The sequence below is a fragment of the Anas platyrhynchos genome, chromosome 7 (genome assembly GCF_047663525.1).
Source record: "Anas platyrhynchos isolate ZD024472 breed Pekin duck chromosome 7, IASCAAS_PekinDuck_T2T, whole genome shotgun sequence".
NCBI classification, from domain to species: domain Eukaryota; kingdom Metazoa; phylum Chordata; class Aves; order Anseriformes; family Anatidae; genus Anas; species Anas platyrhynchos.
This window is the reverse complement of record NC_092593.1, coordinates 10905531-10921554: the sequence shown is the minus strand read 5'-3', so window position 1 is coordinate 10921554 and position 16024 is coordinate 10905531. Positions and strand designations below refer to the sequence as shown.

Here is a 16024-nt window from a genome sequence, read left to right as displayed (position 1 = left end):
GAGAAGCATCTGGTGGATGAAAACAAGGCTTGGATTAAGGAATAATGTGGCAAGTAATATTTAATGGGATATTTGGTCTTAATATTATGTGATCTTTGGGCTTAAAATCTCCTAAATATTCTTATAACAATTTACAGGGGCAGATCTTCAGCTGGAGAAAATGCATATAGATTTGACTTGCATGGCTTTACATGTATGTTAGTCTGAAATAGATAACGCATCCAACACTAAAACATATGGCAAGTGATAGGATGAACTTACAATAGGTGAGGTGTTTTCAAACTTATTTATCCTTCTGGCATTTTCTTGTTCTTTTAATGGTTAGGCTTGCTTTTCATCCTTTATTTCTTGGAGAGAGAATATTTGTTTAAGACAGCCTGCTAAAACTTTCACAAGTACTTTTAAAGGCTGAGGAAGAAAGGGGAATTAACACTAACTCAGATACTGCTGGGTTTACAGGGATTTGGCCAAGGTTTTGCTTCAGGGACTGTTCTGATCCAGGCTTTCTTCGTAGCCATGGGAAAATCATTTTGCTGCTGTAAGCTTCTTCTCCATCTGCACACCTCAGGTTTTGATACATGAAAAAGTAAATGAATTTTCTGCCAAAAGCCAGAGTGTTGTGCTGTATAGTAGCTGACGTGTTTATGTGCACTGTAAGTCTTTTGTAGTGAAAACAGGCTCTGAATTCTGGATTTTGAGCTCTGGGCAAAGAAGTCTGAGACTTTGTCTCAGCCCTGGACCTGCTGATTTGTGGGACAGTTTCCATGGTTTGCTGTGGCTCACCTGATGACAGCTATGTTGAAGTGACAGAATAGGTTAGGCTCAGATGTATGTGACTCACACATACAGCCCAGCAACGTTTTTATGAAGAAGTGTGTGGTTTTGCCCCAAACCTGGGAAGGGATCACGCTGCTATTAGAGCTGCCTGATGTGTTCAGAGTGTGTAACTCGTTGTTGGTGTGGCTTCCAGCATTTGTGGCTGCTGAGCACTTTGTCACCACCACTGGTGAACATTACACCTGATCTGCTGGAGCTGTGTGCTGCTACCAGGAGGGAAGCATTGCCTGATAAAATCCCGCTGTTCATTAAGGCACCTGGACTTGGAGAAGTCCACTAGAGAGAAGTGCCAGAATGTGAGACAGCATGTGAAAATCACCCTACCCAAGTATTTACTTAGCAGCTTGGACTTTCTATCTCTGCCTCTCCCCTAGCTTTGGTAGACAGTAGAGAGAGGTAAACGTTTCCGCATTTCTTCTGTCACTCTCATTACTAGTTTTGTAACAGTTTTCATTAGTCAGATAGATTTTTGGAAAGAACTTTTTACAACGTAAACCTGCTAACAAATGAGTACTGTAGGGAAACAAGGGAAGATGGGAGAATGCTAGGAAATACTTGCCTTGAATTCTGTGTGCACAAAGTTTTTGACAGCAAGGAAGAGATCTTATGGAGGTTGGCAGCTTAAAAACTTCTTAAGTCTCTGAGCAGCAAGTATGGTGCCTTTAGTCCATTGACAGGAACGCATTAGTGAGGCATTGAATATTTACTTCCAGGAAAGAACCTTTTATTTATTTATTTATTAAACTCTGTTTGACCTGATGTTCTCTGTAACTTGTCTTTTCAGCACAATCTGAGGTTATTCTTTTGCAGGGCTATGCTAGGTTTGCTGCTTTTACTATTTGGGTGAGAAAACCTGAGCCTGAAGATAGGGAGGCTTTTGTAGGGAAACTCCGCAGTTCAAAAGTGAGGTTTGAAAACTGTGTGGTTGGATTCCACCAGGTTACAAAATGGTTTGTCCTTTATTCTTTCTTCATTTTTTTTTTTTTTCCCCCAGGAGTTGGGCAGGCATTTTTAAGAGCCATTTGGATAATGCTCTTAATGATCTGTTTTAGCTTTGCGTCAGCCCTGGAGTGGTGGGGTGGTTGGACTTGGTGGTCTTTGTAGGTCCTACTGCTACTCTTCTGTTTCTTTCAGGGTTTGGCTGGCTCAGGTGTGCCCTGGTAGAACTAAGTTAGCTGTATCTTTCACAGAGCATGTGGACTTGACTGCATTTGGTACTGTAAGAGTCTGCTGATAGTTTGTTACTGAGCTGTGAATGTTTTTCAGGGCACGATGCAGGGATGTGAAACAGGAGTCTGATGGGTCAGGCTAGTTGAGTCCTGTAGGTCCCTGAAGGTTGTTGTGGCGGGGAAGGTTTTTCCCTGCTCCAAGGGGCTGAAAATCTAAGCAAGGATGTTTCTGAAGACTAAGGAGGTCTATCAACATGAACGGTCATGCTGTCGACCAGCATGGTGTTCCTGACCGGTTTTCCTAGGTGGCTGAAAGTTTGTATCTGCCTTTTTTTGAGAATGTAGAGGGTGGCCATGCCCTCCTGTCTTAGGACTTTCTGCACATGAAGTTTTACTCTGTATCTCCTGCTGGTGTGCTTAGAGTTTGTTGTGAAATAGCTGCTATTTTGCAATGACAGCTAGGCATACTAGAATTTAGTGGAGTTAGTGATGAGTTGTTCTTGCTATGTACTGTATGTATTTTCTAAATAGGCTTACTGCTGCAATGCAGCTTTCTGCTGAGTGGGAAAAAAAAAAACCTTGCTAAATTTTGATCTTATGAAAGCAAGCCAAAATTATGTGCAAAATTCTGTAGTATAAGAAAAAAAAAAAAAAAAAAAGGTTTCCTAAATATGGTAGTGATTTGAAAGAAAACAAAAGAAAGCACCCCCAAAATTGTGATAAATTTGTTTTAAAAGTAAAGTCAGAAAATGCTTGTCACTATGACATAATTTTTTTGTGTTCTAATGCAGTTCACTTATTGAGCATACGGGATGTGTGTTTCCATGATATTGCTTTCTTTTTTGAGCCTGTTATACTTACCATTTCAGTGCCTACTGGGGAGAGGAGCTTCAGGTAGATGGCTTGAACCACCTACAAAAGAATTACTGTCTGGTCTAGTCAGTGCACAGGAGAGTATTGCAGCCTCAGGTGGTGTAGTGTTTGAAAATGTTGTTGAGAATTAGGGAAGACGCATGGAGGAATTCTTAAGGAAAGAAGATTAAATACTAACAGAGAATCTATTGCATCTGCAGGTCAGCATTGGGAAGGGTTCTGTGTCTTGGGTGTCCCACATGTTTGTGGCTGTTGGGTCTTTGTTTTTATCAGACTGTTTACAGAGCTGCCTTCACAGCACCTTCAGTATTCTCATGCTCCGTGTCCCTGGAATGAGAAAAGTCTTGTCTGATCATCATATGGACTTGAGTGACTTGAGTGCTTTTAAAGATGAGAGATTTCTGATTTTTGCTTTTCCCCAGGGGACTTTTGTAATCTTGGTATTACTGATATGTTACACAGCTTCGAGCGTGATCAGCCTCAAAACTGTGAATGGTAGGGGGACCTGCAGATTGCCATGGCATTCCCATCATTCAAGAGAACAGGCATGCTCTCAGTTGGAAAGGAAGGCTGGTACCCAGCTATGGCTGTGCTAAGCAGAGGTGGAAATGGACTCGTCCGTGGATCATCCCGAACTTGGCTGCACTCCACTTTACAAAGGGGGAAGTGATACTTGGTCATCCTGTTCTGTGTAGCAGAGGACACAAAGGAAAACAGATCGTGTGACTGGATTGCAAAGAAGCTGCAGGACTGAAAAATTGGTCGGACGATCTAATGTGTAAATATAAGCATGCAGATACCGTGATTTAAAGCAGGAGCACAAGCTGGTGCCTTGCTAAGTACAATGTGATAAGGAATTAAGTTGTGTGGATGCAGTGTTTCTCAAAATGTAGTCTCAGTTTCCAACAAAGTAAGTTCTCCAGCAAGCTGGGACAGCAAGGGGTCAGGGTTTATAGAACCAGGCGTACACTCCTTTGTGCTCTATGCTGCTTGGCAGAGTGAGCAAGGTTGCTTATAGCTGATACTGATACTGACACAAAACTGATTTAATTCAAAAAGAGTGTTCCATGCTGTTTGTTTTTGAAACACTCACATATCTTAGGAGAAAAGGAACTTCTGAAGGTAAAGAATTGCATTTGCTGATTCTTGTCATGTTCACCTATGTCTTTTTTTTTAGAATTTCCCATGCAAGTATAAATAGGTCATTTATCAGAAGTAGTGGACACATGAAGGCCTGACCTTTGCTCGTAATGAATCTATTTAACTATCATCCAAGTGATGTATTTCACAGTCAACTGTAGTTTAAGAAGTGATACTACCTGAGCTTTACAGCCAGTTTCACAGCCGCTTGATTTTGACAAGCAGCAGATTTGATCCTCAGTTTGAATGTGTCCATCTCTGGGGCAAGTTAGGAATGAATGCATATGGTATGTTCCTCCTTTCACGGTGTCCTAGGCCTCACATTTGGAACAAGCTGAACATGGAAGAAGTGTCAGTTACTACCATATAATGCAAGAACACCTTTTAGACCTAAGCATTTATAATCTTGTTTTCCACGCTCTAACTTTTTGTGTGCACATTCAACGATTACACTAGGAGGTTGGGTAAGAAGCATGGAAATTAATGAAATGTATCCCATTAATGATGATGCATAGCTCTTGCACTCACAGTAATGCATCACCCTTGATTTCACTTGTGTGACTTTAATCAGAATTGATTTAGACTTTCATACCCTATGGCATGTGTCTTGTGACACTGAAAAAAATTGAGTTAAGGTAAGTCAACATCCTGGGTCAGCAGAAGATGTTAATAAAGGGGCTCTGTTTGGGAGATACTTGGTATTCATTATCTTCCCTGCAATCTATAAAAATTCTTTGACGTAGGGGGAGATCAATAGCTGAGAAGATTTGACTTTGTAAAAAGAACGCACAAAATACAAAGAATAAAAAAGTACATAAAGGAACTATTTAGGCTGTGTTTTCCAATTCACGGTTACCTAGTTGTGACATAAAATGATACCAATAAGCATACAAGGTAAGCCATGCAATATGCCCGCAGTACTACAGCTGTTTGCAAAGAGCAGCCTAATGAACCTAGGAATCAGTTTACTTCAAAGAAAGACATTTTCAATTTGAAGATACTGCCAGGGAGCACTTGTTCGTGCTTTCAAGGTAGGATTTTGACTGAAGCAATCAAGGTCTGTAAACCCTACTACAGCAGTTTAAGAAATTATCACTAAACTGTCCTCAAATGTCTCCTCAGTGCCTTTGCCTCTAGCTTTGTTTGCTACCTTGTAAAGTCCGGATTTGTTTTAATAGAAGTTATTTATTTTAGCTTTAGGCAAATGTTAGGCTTCAGAAAATCTGCATTCAGTTTCTAGTTCTGATGCTGTAACTTCATTTTTCTGTCACTATGTTGCACTCAGATTTTGAAGGCTGCACCCAGGTCTAGCCATTTTAATTTAAGGTAAAGAATTAGAAGGGAATTAGAGATTAGAAATTTGAATGGCAGATGTAATTATTTGTTTTGTGTTCGTTGAGATTATTCACATCCTCTTCATACACTTAGTAGGATCATGGCCTTGGGCTTTGAGTTCTGCAGAGATCTGTTTCTAAGTGTTGGTATAGTGTAGAATACAGTGCAGCAGCCCACCACTCTTTGATAAAAGTGACGGTGTTGGTATAGTGACAGAAATCACAGAAATACAGAAGGTGGCACCCAGGACTTTGAAAGAGGTTCTAATGTGGCTGCATATGGCTTTAATTCTATTTTCTTACATCTACCTTTTAAAAAAAAAAAAGTCATGATCATTCTGAATTCTGATTCTCTCTTTTTAAATAATCTTCGGTTCTTCCTACTGCAGATGGATGAGATGAGATCAAAATTTCGTGCTCCCGTGTCACCTACAGGTGTATCACTGGGGAGTTTGAGGTGGGGAGGGGAACCCTCAGTGAGACTCATGGTGATGTTAAGTCAAAAGGGAAGATCAAAACCTAACCCTTCCCGTCCCACAATTATATCTGACAATGCTTTCTGTCCCTGTTGTCTCATCTGTTCCCATGCTTATTTTAGAAGGAATCTAATGGCCACTTAGAAAAACATTGTTTTCTTGTTTCTTGCTCTCTGGAAGGACAAAGGGTTAGAGCAAAGAGGGATTGTACATTAGTACAGAAGCAATTCTATTGTGTTACAGCATCTGGAAGCAAGGGTATTAAAAGTCACCGAAACACAAATTCAAACTCTGAAATTCAAGTGAATTCATGTGGTTTAAAATGGGCCGTGAGTTTAGGGAATGTCTAAAAATTAAATTTATATTAATTTTTCATTGAAGTGCTGATGAGAGAATGGAAAGCTGTCGGTGAGGCAGTGAGGGATGTTGAGAAAATGATGAGAAAAACAGCCTTTGATTTTAGTTTCTGCGATTTTAAGTGCAATTTTAAGCTCGTTATGAGGGGCTTATAATCTTTGACATGTAATGGAGTTCACTGAGAACGAGAGAAGAAGCAGTAACTGCCATTGGAAATGTAGCTATTCGGATTAATTTTTTTATTACATAGAGAATAATAAAAACAAGCCCCCCGCCCCCCCTTTTTTTTTGTGTATGTGTACAGTAAGGCTGACTTCCTTATATATAGGAACAAGTATCATGTTTCAATCCTATATTGCATACTGGCATACTCTACTTTCTAGGCCAAGTGTTTACACCCTCAGTTGCCCTTTTCCCAGTGGTAAATGGAAATAACAACATTTTATTTCTGTTTCAGAAAGAGCGACTTGTTAAGCACATTAGCACTGCCCAGTAGGAACCATGCCTCGGATCACAGGCTAAGGGAGAAGGCTGCATTGCTGTGCAGCTCATTTTATCTGTTCTCCTGCCTCCAGCACTACAGCTATTCAGGCATTGCCATTAAAACAGTGCAGTGTGTTGTGGATCAATGCACGGAAAATGGGAGTTTTTATGTACAGATGATGGAAATTGCAATGCTTTGGTTATGGCATTTACTGGTGTACAGGTTTAGTTGTAGCATATAGGAGTACAGGGGGCATCCCTTTCATATAATTTGGCATTAAGAAGGTTGAGTACCCATTTCCCTGTACATTTCTGGAAGGACAGGCTGTCTCACCCTATGTGCCTTACTACTTCATATTCCACTGACATAGGGTGGTTTGAAAATCCAAGCTCTGAACTCTGCCGGGTGCTGCTGTCAGTGGCTCACAGGCAGTACCCAGGTGTGGCCGGCCTGGTTCGCTTCTTGTTCCACACAGAGCCAAACTTTTCTCTACTTGGCAAATGGAGAGATGATGTATTCTGGCTGTTGGCAATTATTAGTCTTACTTTTTTGTTCACCTGCTTGTTTGCAAGGATTACCGTGCTCTGTTTTGACTTCCTGTAGGCTATGACCCCGTATCACACAGCTCACAGTGTTTGCCTCTAGTGCCGTGCCCCCTTCCCCGGTTACTGGTGAAGGATCCAGAACATCGTGTTACTTCTCTGTTTGGTGAAACGATGATTAAATCTGAGCTGGTTTAGAAAATAACATAGTGATTCATAATGCTGCACATAGCTCATGTTGAATTTTAAGATTAGTAAAAATAGCAAGGGTAGCTGCTTTCAACAACTGTCAAGTTTGCGACGCCAAAATTAATTGACAATTTTTTTTTTTCTTTCTCCCCTGATTTGCTTGGATTATAGAAAGGCAGAATTTAGCTTGGTGTGAAAGCAGCAGAACCTGGAGACATGAATTCTTTATGCATATGCACTCTTATCCATCAGATGAAACTCTGACTCAACTCAGCCAAGTTTCTTAGCTTGGATTTTAATGGAAAGAAAAATGATTTATCTAATAGATTAGGAATATTAAGCAACTTCCTCTCTTCTGTGCTCACTGCACAAGTAATGACATGGTATTTCTGCAGTTCCACGATATAAACCTGTTAAGTTCATATGGTTAATTGCCTTCAGCTGGCATTGGGTCAGCGTTGCAAGTAGTGGACGTCAAAGCAGTTGACATTAGTTTGAATGGTTTTCTGTCCCCAGCAACTGAATAGCTTGCCATCTTAAAAAATTAAATTAGGATTTCCAGAAGGACTCGGGAAAGCCGGGGTTTTGTATGTGAGGTGTAAAATGCAAAAAGAAAGGTTGGAGAAGGAGAAGCAATCTTGTGCTGGAAGCGCTGCTGTTTGTTGGGTGAGAGGCTGAGCGCCGAGCCAGGCAGGAGCTGTGTTTGTACCAAGCCTCTGGGGGACTGCACCAGCCCTCTGCTTCTGCTCTTCTGTGGGCAGCGTCTCCCGAAAGGGGAGAGTGAGAAAGCAGGGGCAGTCCACGTGCCAGTTTTCTGCTGTTGCTCTACTTACTCCTAGAGGAAGATGAGGACAAATTGAGTCAGGTGTGGCAGGGAGGTGGGTTGTGGGGATACCAAGCAGCGGATAATTTGTCCCGTCTAGTCACTGGGCTGTACATTTTCTCTTTTTGCTGTGGGCATGAATCTTCTGAAAAGCAGGGGAAAATCTTTCTTTTGTGAAGAAACGGCCTCTAGAATAAAAATTCCATTAGAATCAAATTACATGTTTAATAATTTAGGATACTATTTTAGATGTTATAAAACTGAAAGAACTGCGTATTGCCTTTCGCTCACTTCTTCCTCCCTGTTTTTCCTCCTCCTATTTTTTTTTCTTTGAAAGTGCCCATTTGTTTTGTACCTGAACCTGTTTTAGTCAAGTGCTTAAACAGCATACTTTATACCCTTCTGATCACTGAACACTGTTTTTTTATTACATTTTTACCATTCTTGGGTGAAAGTTTACTCTCTAGGTTACATACACAGCATTACTTTGGGGACAAGCACCTGTTCTTGGACAGGCTGATGAGCACTGATAGCACTGATTGCCTTGATTAGCATTGGTAACCTTGCCATGTGGTTTTCCAGGGGGGTGTTAACCAGGTCCTTTTTGCTTCTGTGCTTTCCCTGGATCTAACTCTGCTCTAGTCTTGGTCATGTCTTGGAACTACAATTCCAGATCCATTGTATCTACTGAGTAGCAGTTATGTTATGTGTTTGGTTTATACATGTAGTTTATCACTAGCAACTAAATGCCAGTGAATCAGACCATACTTACTGTTTAGTGCCACTGGGAAGGGTACATTAGAAAAAGAATCATTTGAATACTGACTTCAGAGGCCTAACACTGACTCTTAGTACCCCAGATCAGCTCTTGGCATCTTCTCCTAAGGGATGGTTTTGCCTTCCGTGATTTTTTTTTCTGTGAATTGTTGGAGAAGGGTTATTATAGAAGTATTGTGGTTCTTTTTTCCCCCATACCATCTTTATATCAGATGAACTTCCCTTAAAATAAAGCTAATTTTGAAAATATTAATTCCAGAGGACTTGCAGGCCAGGTCGCCATTTTTTATCATATTTGTTATTTTCAAAACATAATCTATTCATTTTCAAAATCTAACCTATCACTTGTTGGGATTGGCAGCTCAGGATTTCCAAACAGTGAAGTTTAACATCATTTGACATCGCGTGCCCTGTGACAGCAGGGTGTTGGAATTTATGAAGTCAGGTTTTGAACTTTATGAAGTTTTGAAATTTGAGTCACTGCTCTGTAAGCCAAATTTCAGTAGAAAGCCTGTGAGCATTAATGAAAAGGTTATTTTATAACTGTTTGTGAGGCTTGTTTTCACAGTAATTACCTCTCAGAAACACAATATATTAGTTGAAGCATGTTTCATTTCACAATCAAAGATGAAAGACTTGTGTAGCTGAGAAATACAGTAATGAATTACTGACAAATAGTATGTAGAGTTAACATGTGAGCTGCACTGTGATTTGGGCACGTGTTGCTTTGCAATGTGTAACAACACTATAATTATCAGAAAGAAAGCATGGGATAGTAATAGTACCCTGGTACTGGGTAGTGGGTACTTCCAGTAATATATTTAAGTTCAGTAAATAGTCCTAAATGTGCATTGATGTTTGAAAAGATGAAAAACTAGTCAAGTTATTTCCAAAGCAATACTTATTTTGTTGGTGCAAGGGTTCAGAAGGCATCTTATACATTTGCAGTTCTGCTTTGAAGCAATCTAGTGGGGGAAATTGTAATTTAAAAAATTACACCAGGAGTTAAATTTATACAAACTCAATCCACCAGGCTATTTTAACAAGAAGAGTGCTGTATAAATGCATAGATTAAATCTGTGTTTGTGTCGGAACCTGAAGGTGCTACCACTGTGGAATTCTACGCCATCGGATTTCACACATCACATGTCAGCTGGGTAGGATGCAGTGCTATTAAAACAGCAAAAATATCAAAGGAAGTGCCTTTGAGGTGTCTGATCTATTTCATCTGATAATTAAATGGTAATTATGCAACAAACCGTTCCTATGAAAAGGTTTAGTTGAGGCAATGTTGGAAATGGTATGTATAGAAATAGGGACTTCTTTGGGAGTACTGGTTATTTTCTTGATGCTTGAAAACACAGGTATCAACAAAAGGATATTCATGGACCTAAACCAAGAAAGTTCACTTAAAAATGGTGTGGCAATTTCTGAAGTGCCATGAAACTCCATGAGATTTTAGAGAAACTTGAAGCTCTCTTGCTGTCATCAGTGGCTCAAATGTCTGGCATAGGACTTTCCACTATAGAATTTACTTTAAAAAATCCATACTTTAAAATATTCCATTGTATTAGAGAGTAGATGTTTTCTGAAATAAATTAAAATCCTATTGTGGGTATTCATACCAACTAAAGTGTGTGAAACTTTTTTTTTCTTTTTTTTTTTTCCTGCAGAATTATTGGACTTAAAGGATCCAATGTGCAAGGGATCTTCCTTATTAGAGGTTATTTTATGATCTTAACACTGGTTGGATGCTGTGGAAAACCTATATATCCAAGACTAGGCCCCGTTTCTCCTCCTGCAATGGGAGAATGTTTCCCTCCTTAATGAATCTTATCTGTTTTGTCTTCCAAATGTAGTTTTGCTACTATAAATTTTAAGTTAGCACAAGCTTTTTGTATTTTGATTTCTTAATATTAACATTTTGTCTTCATATACATATGTATATATATACATACACACACATAGGTAATTTCAGGAATCTTGTAAAAAGGTACAATTCTGTTCAGAAATACACATGTGCTATTCCTGCTGTCTTTCAGACCAAGTGATACTTGTCCTTGAAGGGAATGGTTGGGTTATGTGCTTTGCTGCACTGGTGGCATCATAGCATGAGCTCTGCTGGTGCCGATTTTGAAAGTCAGAAACATTTGGAGGAACTTGAAAATCTCACTTATATTTTTGGTAGCTAATATTTTGCCTAAGGGGAACAGCTCCTTCCAACTTATGCAGTGCTTATTTCCTATCCTGGAATAGTGCCTCCTGATGCCTTAGCATTTGGAAGTACAAGTGGTATTTGATATAAATTATTCAGTGTTCCTGAAATACCATTTATAACACAATACCGGATAGTCCTACTGGTGGCTGCACGACATGCCTGGCCTGGGAGCTAGCTTGGTACCGGCCTGGACCAAGGGAGGCTGCTGTCACCATTCATTCATTGCACTGAAAGAGGGGCCCTTCTCCCCGCTGGGTGGCTGTGGCCAGGGCTCATGCACTCCTCAGCTCCAGCCATTAAACCGATCACCTTACCTGAAAAAAAAAAAAAAAAAAAAGAAGGTTTGGAGCTGCTTTGGAAAAAGAAACTTTTTCTTATTCCATCTGTTCAGTTGATCACATTTTATTAGGTTTATGAACAAGTTAATTTCAACTTCTTGGCATGTATTTGTGTGTGTAGTTCTCAGTATACATAGACAGAAAAAGATTTTTGACTTGCTCTTTTGTGTCATTAGGGCAAAGGCTACTTAGGACAAAAGTGGTTCTCCAGACATATCTTCATTAAAACCCTGAAATTAGTAAGTGGCAACATCTGAAGGCCTTGTTTTTTACCAAATAAGGTCCCGCTTTGGAGAAAGGCACAAATAGTTGCTGTCAGTGCATGCTGCACTTCTGAAGTAGCTATGAATTAAAATGTAGGCTATGGACCTGGGCGTCTGATATTGATCAATCTGGAACCTGAGGAACCTGCGTACTTTTCAGTATATGCTCTTCTAATGCATTTTGAGTCATAAAACATCCCGAGTTGGAAGGGACCCACAAGGATCATCCAGTCCAACTCCTGGCTCCACACAGGACCACCAAAAACCAGACCCCATATCTGGGAGCTCTGTCCAAACACTTCTTGAACTCCAGCAGCTCGGTGCTGTGACCACTGCCCAGGGGAACCTGTCCCATTGCCTGACCACGCTCTGGGTGAAGAACCTTTTCTGAATATCCGGCCCAAGCCTCAAAATCCTAAAAAAATCTGATAGAGTTACATGGGCATCCCCCCCATATCACTGGTCTGCAATTTTAGAATAACAACCATCAGCTGCTTTTTGATAGCTGGGCTTTATGTTTTTGCTAATGGAGTAGTACCATGTTGTGCATGCATATTGAATTGCCCTATTATTAGTTAGCTCTGCAGATGAGCACAAAAGCCACAAACACAAGACATAAATATGTCAATGGAAGCATTCAGGAAGGCTCATTTAACTTTATTTAATATTAGAGAGATCACTTACAAAAGATTATGGGATGCTTCGTTTACGGTTTGGTGCTTTGACTGTTTTTCTTGGAAGAGGCTGCTATTTGGAAGCATAAACACATTTTCTGCTAAAAAATGTTTAAAGCAAAGCAATAATTGGATGTCATCCTTTTCTAACACTCGTCTGAGAGTATAGTAGTGAATTTTGTAGGACTTAGCTGGCGTCTGAACTGTGTGTATGGAGCACAGTGATCTGGGCTCAGGGCACCACACAAAGGGTAGCTCAGAGCGTTTTCTCTCCTGCTTCCCTCCCTACCCCCATCCCAAGTTCAGCATCCTCGTGATACTTGTGAGTGTCCTGGCGTAAATAGGTCACTGTGGGACCTGCTAACGTCTCAAAAAGCAGAGAACTGGAAAGCCTCTCGCTAGCAGAAGCTGACTGTCACAGGAATCACTGCCTTTCCTCCCTCCTGCCACTGATTTCCTTCTGCATCAGGGTGAGCCCCTGAGAACCCCACAGAATGTACCTCATTTGCTCTGACCCATTGGTGATGTGACACAAAATGGCATGTTGTTGTCAGGCTGACAGACTTCACGCTGTTGTTTGCTAGAAGCTCCCTTTTAGCTTTTTAGTTAGCTGTTTCCCCTAACAGTATCTTAAGTGGTGCATTTTTAATGTGACACACCTGAGCGATCAATGTCTTTAAAATGCATTTCAAGGAAAAGCTATTGAATGATTTATCCAGAAAATGCAGAGCATGGACAGATCCTTGTCCCTTGCCTGTATAAAGCTCACACTCTAGCCGTTGAGCCTAATGACAATAAATCGCAGAATTCGCAGTTGTAGCTGTTAATCTTTCTTAATGAATGTAGGGGCTTTTAGACCTTCGTTATGTAAAAACCATTTTCAGATAGGAAGATCCTGAATTATTCATCTCGCAGTCATGCATCAACATGTATATGGGTCCCTTGAGAAACCAGTGCTGTGTGTTCTGTTTGTTATTTTTGGTTTTGTTTTGTCAACGTTTTGCAGGGAGACCGGCAATTAGGAAACCCGAATAATGAAGCCCTGCTGTTGTGATGGTAGGCATGAAAAAGCCAAAGTAATTTGACCCACTGGAAGGGATTACCTCTAAAATGTATTTGGATTTTATGTTTTTCTACTTTTTTAATATATCTCCCTGCTAATTTTGTCGTCCTTACCTTTTAAATAAAATCAGCTGTAATAGGCTTACAGGTCCATTTAAATACATTCCTGCAGAGTCTGTACAAAATGGCTGTTGTTTTGTAAACCATTTTTATCTCAAACAGGATATCCCAAAGACTCTTGATGGTGCAATGTACTTAAAAGGCACTTTCCCAATGAGAACCTTAACAGAGTTTATTTTTTATATACTACAATGGGCCTTTTCCCAAGCCCTGCAAGGTGTGCTATGAATAGAGCACAGAAATACAAAAGCCCTCAAATAGTTTGCATGCAAAATGACATATGGCAACACAGGGATAGCCTGGATTTATGTGTGTAGGCAGCTGCAGTGTGTCTGGGGAGCACTGATCTGACTGGAGATGCTGCATGCCCTGGAGCTCTCTATAGATGTTGTAGCCTACGAGGAGACTTTGTAGATGTGGAGATCCAGGTGATTATTTAGGCAGTAGTGACTTTGGGGTTTCTTCCTGCAGTAGCACTGGATTTGAATGCTTGTTGCAGGAAAAACTACTCAGTTAATGTAGATTAAATCAAACAAGGATCAAAGTGGCTTGTTCATTTATTAATGACGTGTAATTGGCAATCAGTAAATTGTACATGAAGGCTCAGTATCAGCAATACAATGGATAACCCACAGAATTAGATGCTTACAAACTCCTTACTTGTAACTGTGAATTTCTAAACACTTTTATAGCTCACCTAAGGCTGTATGTGCACCCCCATCCCTCCTCACAGACAGGAGTGTTATGGGGACACATCTTGCTGGGCACATTTGCACACCTCCAGTTGGGGACATGGCGATTCATGCCGGTGGATGCTAACGAGGGCAGGTTTTGCCCACTGCTGTTTCTACCACTCTTCCCCACTGATACAGATGTTAGTATTGTTTTGTTTTAAAAGTTTTGTTTTTCATGCTTATCTTGTTACTCTGTAATCACATGATTATTGTCCTTGTCTTTAGCATTATCAGTGTTGGGTGAACACTTTCTATGTTGTTTTTTAGTGTTTCATTCACACACACCATTTGCACTAGCATCCATATCTTAATAATTGTTCTTATTAAGGCCATTTTGCCAAGGCCTCTGCAAATGCTTGAAATACTTTTTCAAGTCCTGGAAGTCCTGAAACCATCAAGCAATTGAAACCTGGAGAGTCCTACTGTTGAATACTCTAGATCTTTCTGCCCCAACACCTTTTTTTTATTCTGCATAGCTAAAGAAACCATTGCAGTGTTGAAAGATGCCATACCATGAGAACTGAAATAAGAAGGTTTAGATTTAAGAATAGGTTCCTCCATGCTTTTATGTCTCCACCCATTAAAAGGCTTTCACAGAATGAAACTGAATTCCTACGTACCTATTCCACACACTACCTCACCTGGCACTTTTTTGTCCTTTTCTTCCATTTGCCACCTTCTCACCAGGCTGATCTTGTAGCGATTGCTTGAATCAGAACATTTTGTTCTCAGACAAGGAATGCTGAAGGTTTGTCCCCTTTTAAGTAAGCATTTCAAAGAGTGATGGATGTTTCCTATTCTGTCTGTTGTGAAGTCATAGAACAGGGCCAAAACGTACCTACCTGATTGAGCCCTACAAGGATCTTTACATTTTACATTTTATATCACACTCTCTGAAGCCCCAGAATTGGTCAATAGCAGAGCTGGAAATAGGACCCCAGAGATCAGACTGCTAACTCCTGGCCTAAGCAGTCATCAGAGACAACTCTACCTTTTTGCTCAGCAGTTCTTGCCTACTCCAGCCTGTGTAAGTTTTTCTGAAGTTTAAACTCTGATAAACATTTAAGGTATGAAGATAATTTGTATTTGGTTTAGTATGCATACATGTTTCTTTGCATTACGAAATCTCCAAACATTTTTTTCCTTTCAGTAGTAACTTGAAGTATAATAGGTGTATGTATCTATACGATGAATGACTTGCAAAAAGTGGCAGTGAAAACATGGCAGAGAATTGTTCCTGGGCTTCGGGTCTTTGTGTTGAGGAGTTAGAATTGCAGCCTTCAGCATTTCTGGAAGCCCTGGGAGGTGTAAATGCTGGCTTAGCTAAAAAGCCGAGTAATTCACTTGGAAAACAGTGAACAGTCTGGTGTGTTTTTTCTCTGAGCTCTGCCAATGTATGTTATGGAGAAATGGCTAAATGAGGAAACGCATGAAAACATTTCCTCAATTCACACCTCCCACTCAACTGACAGTTCAAAAACTGAGTCAGAAGGGCTAAGAATTGCTCAAAAGTACTGTTGGAATTTGGCATTGACTTTGGAGCCAGGATTTCATCTTCAATTCATAGTACATTACCTACTACTGTTATCAAGTGCCGTAAGTCTTGACCAGTGA

The 16024-nt window shown here is 40.3% G+C and overlaps 1 protein-coding gene across 2 annotated transcripts in view; it reads left to right on the top strand.

Moving 5' to 3' along the window:
* Positions 1-16024, top strand: part of TMEM163 (transmembrane protein 163) — a 96609-nt gene that overhangs the window by 16376 nt on the left and 64209 nt on the right. The gene's annotated exons all lie outside the window — the stretch shown is intronic.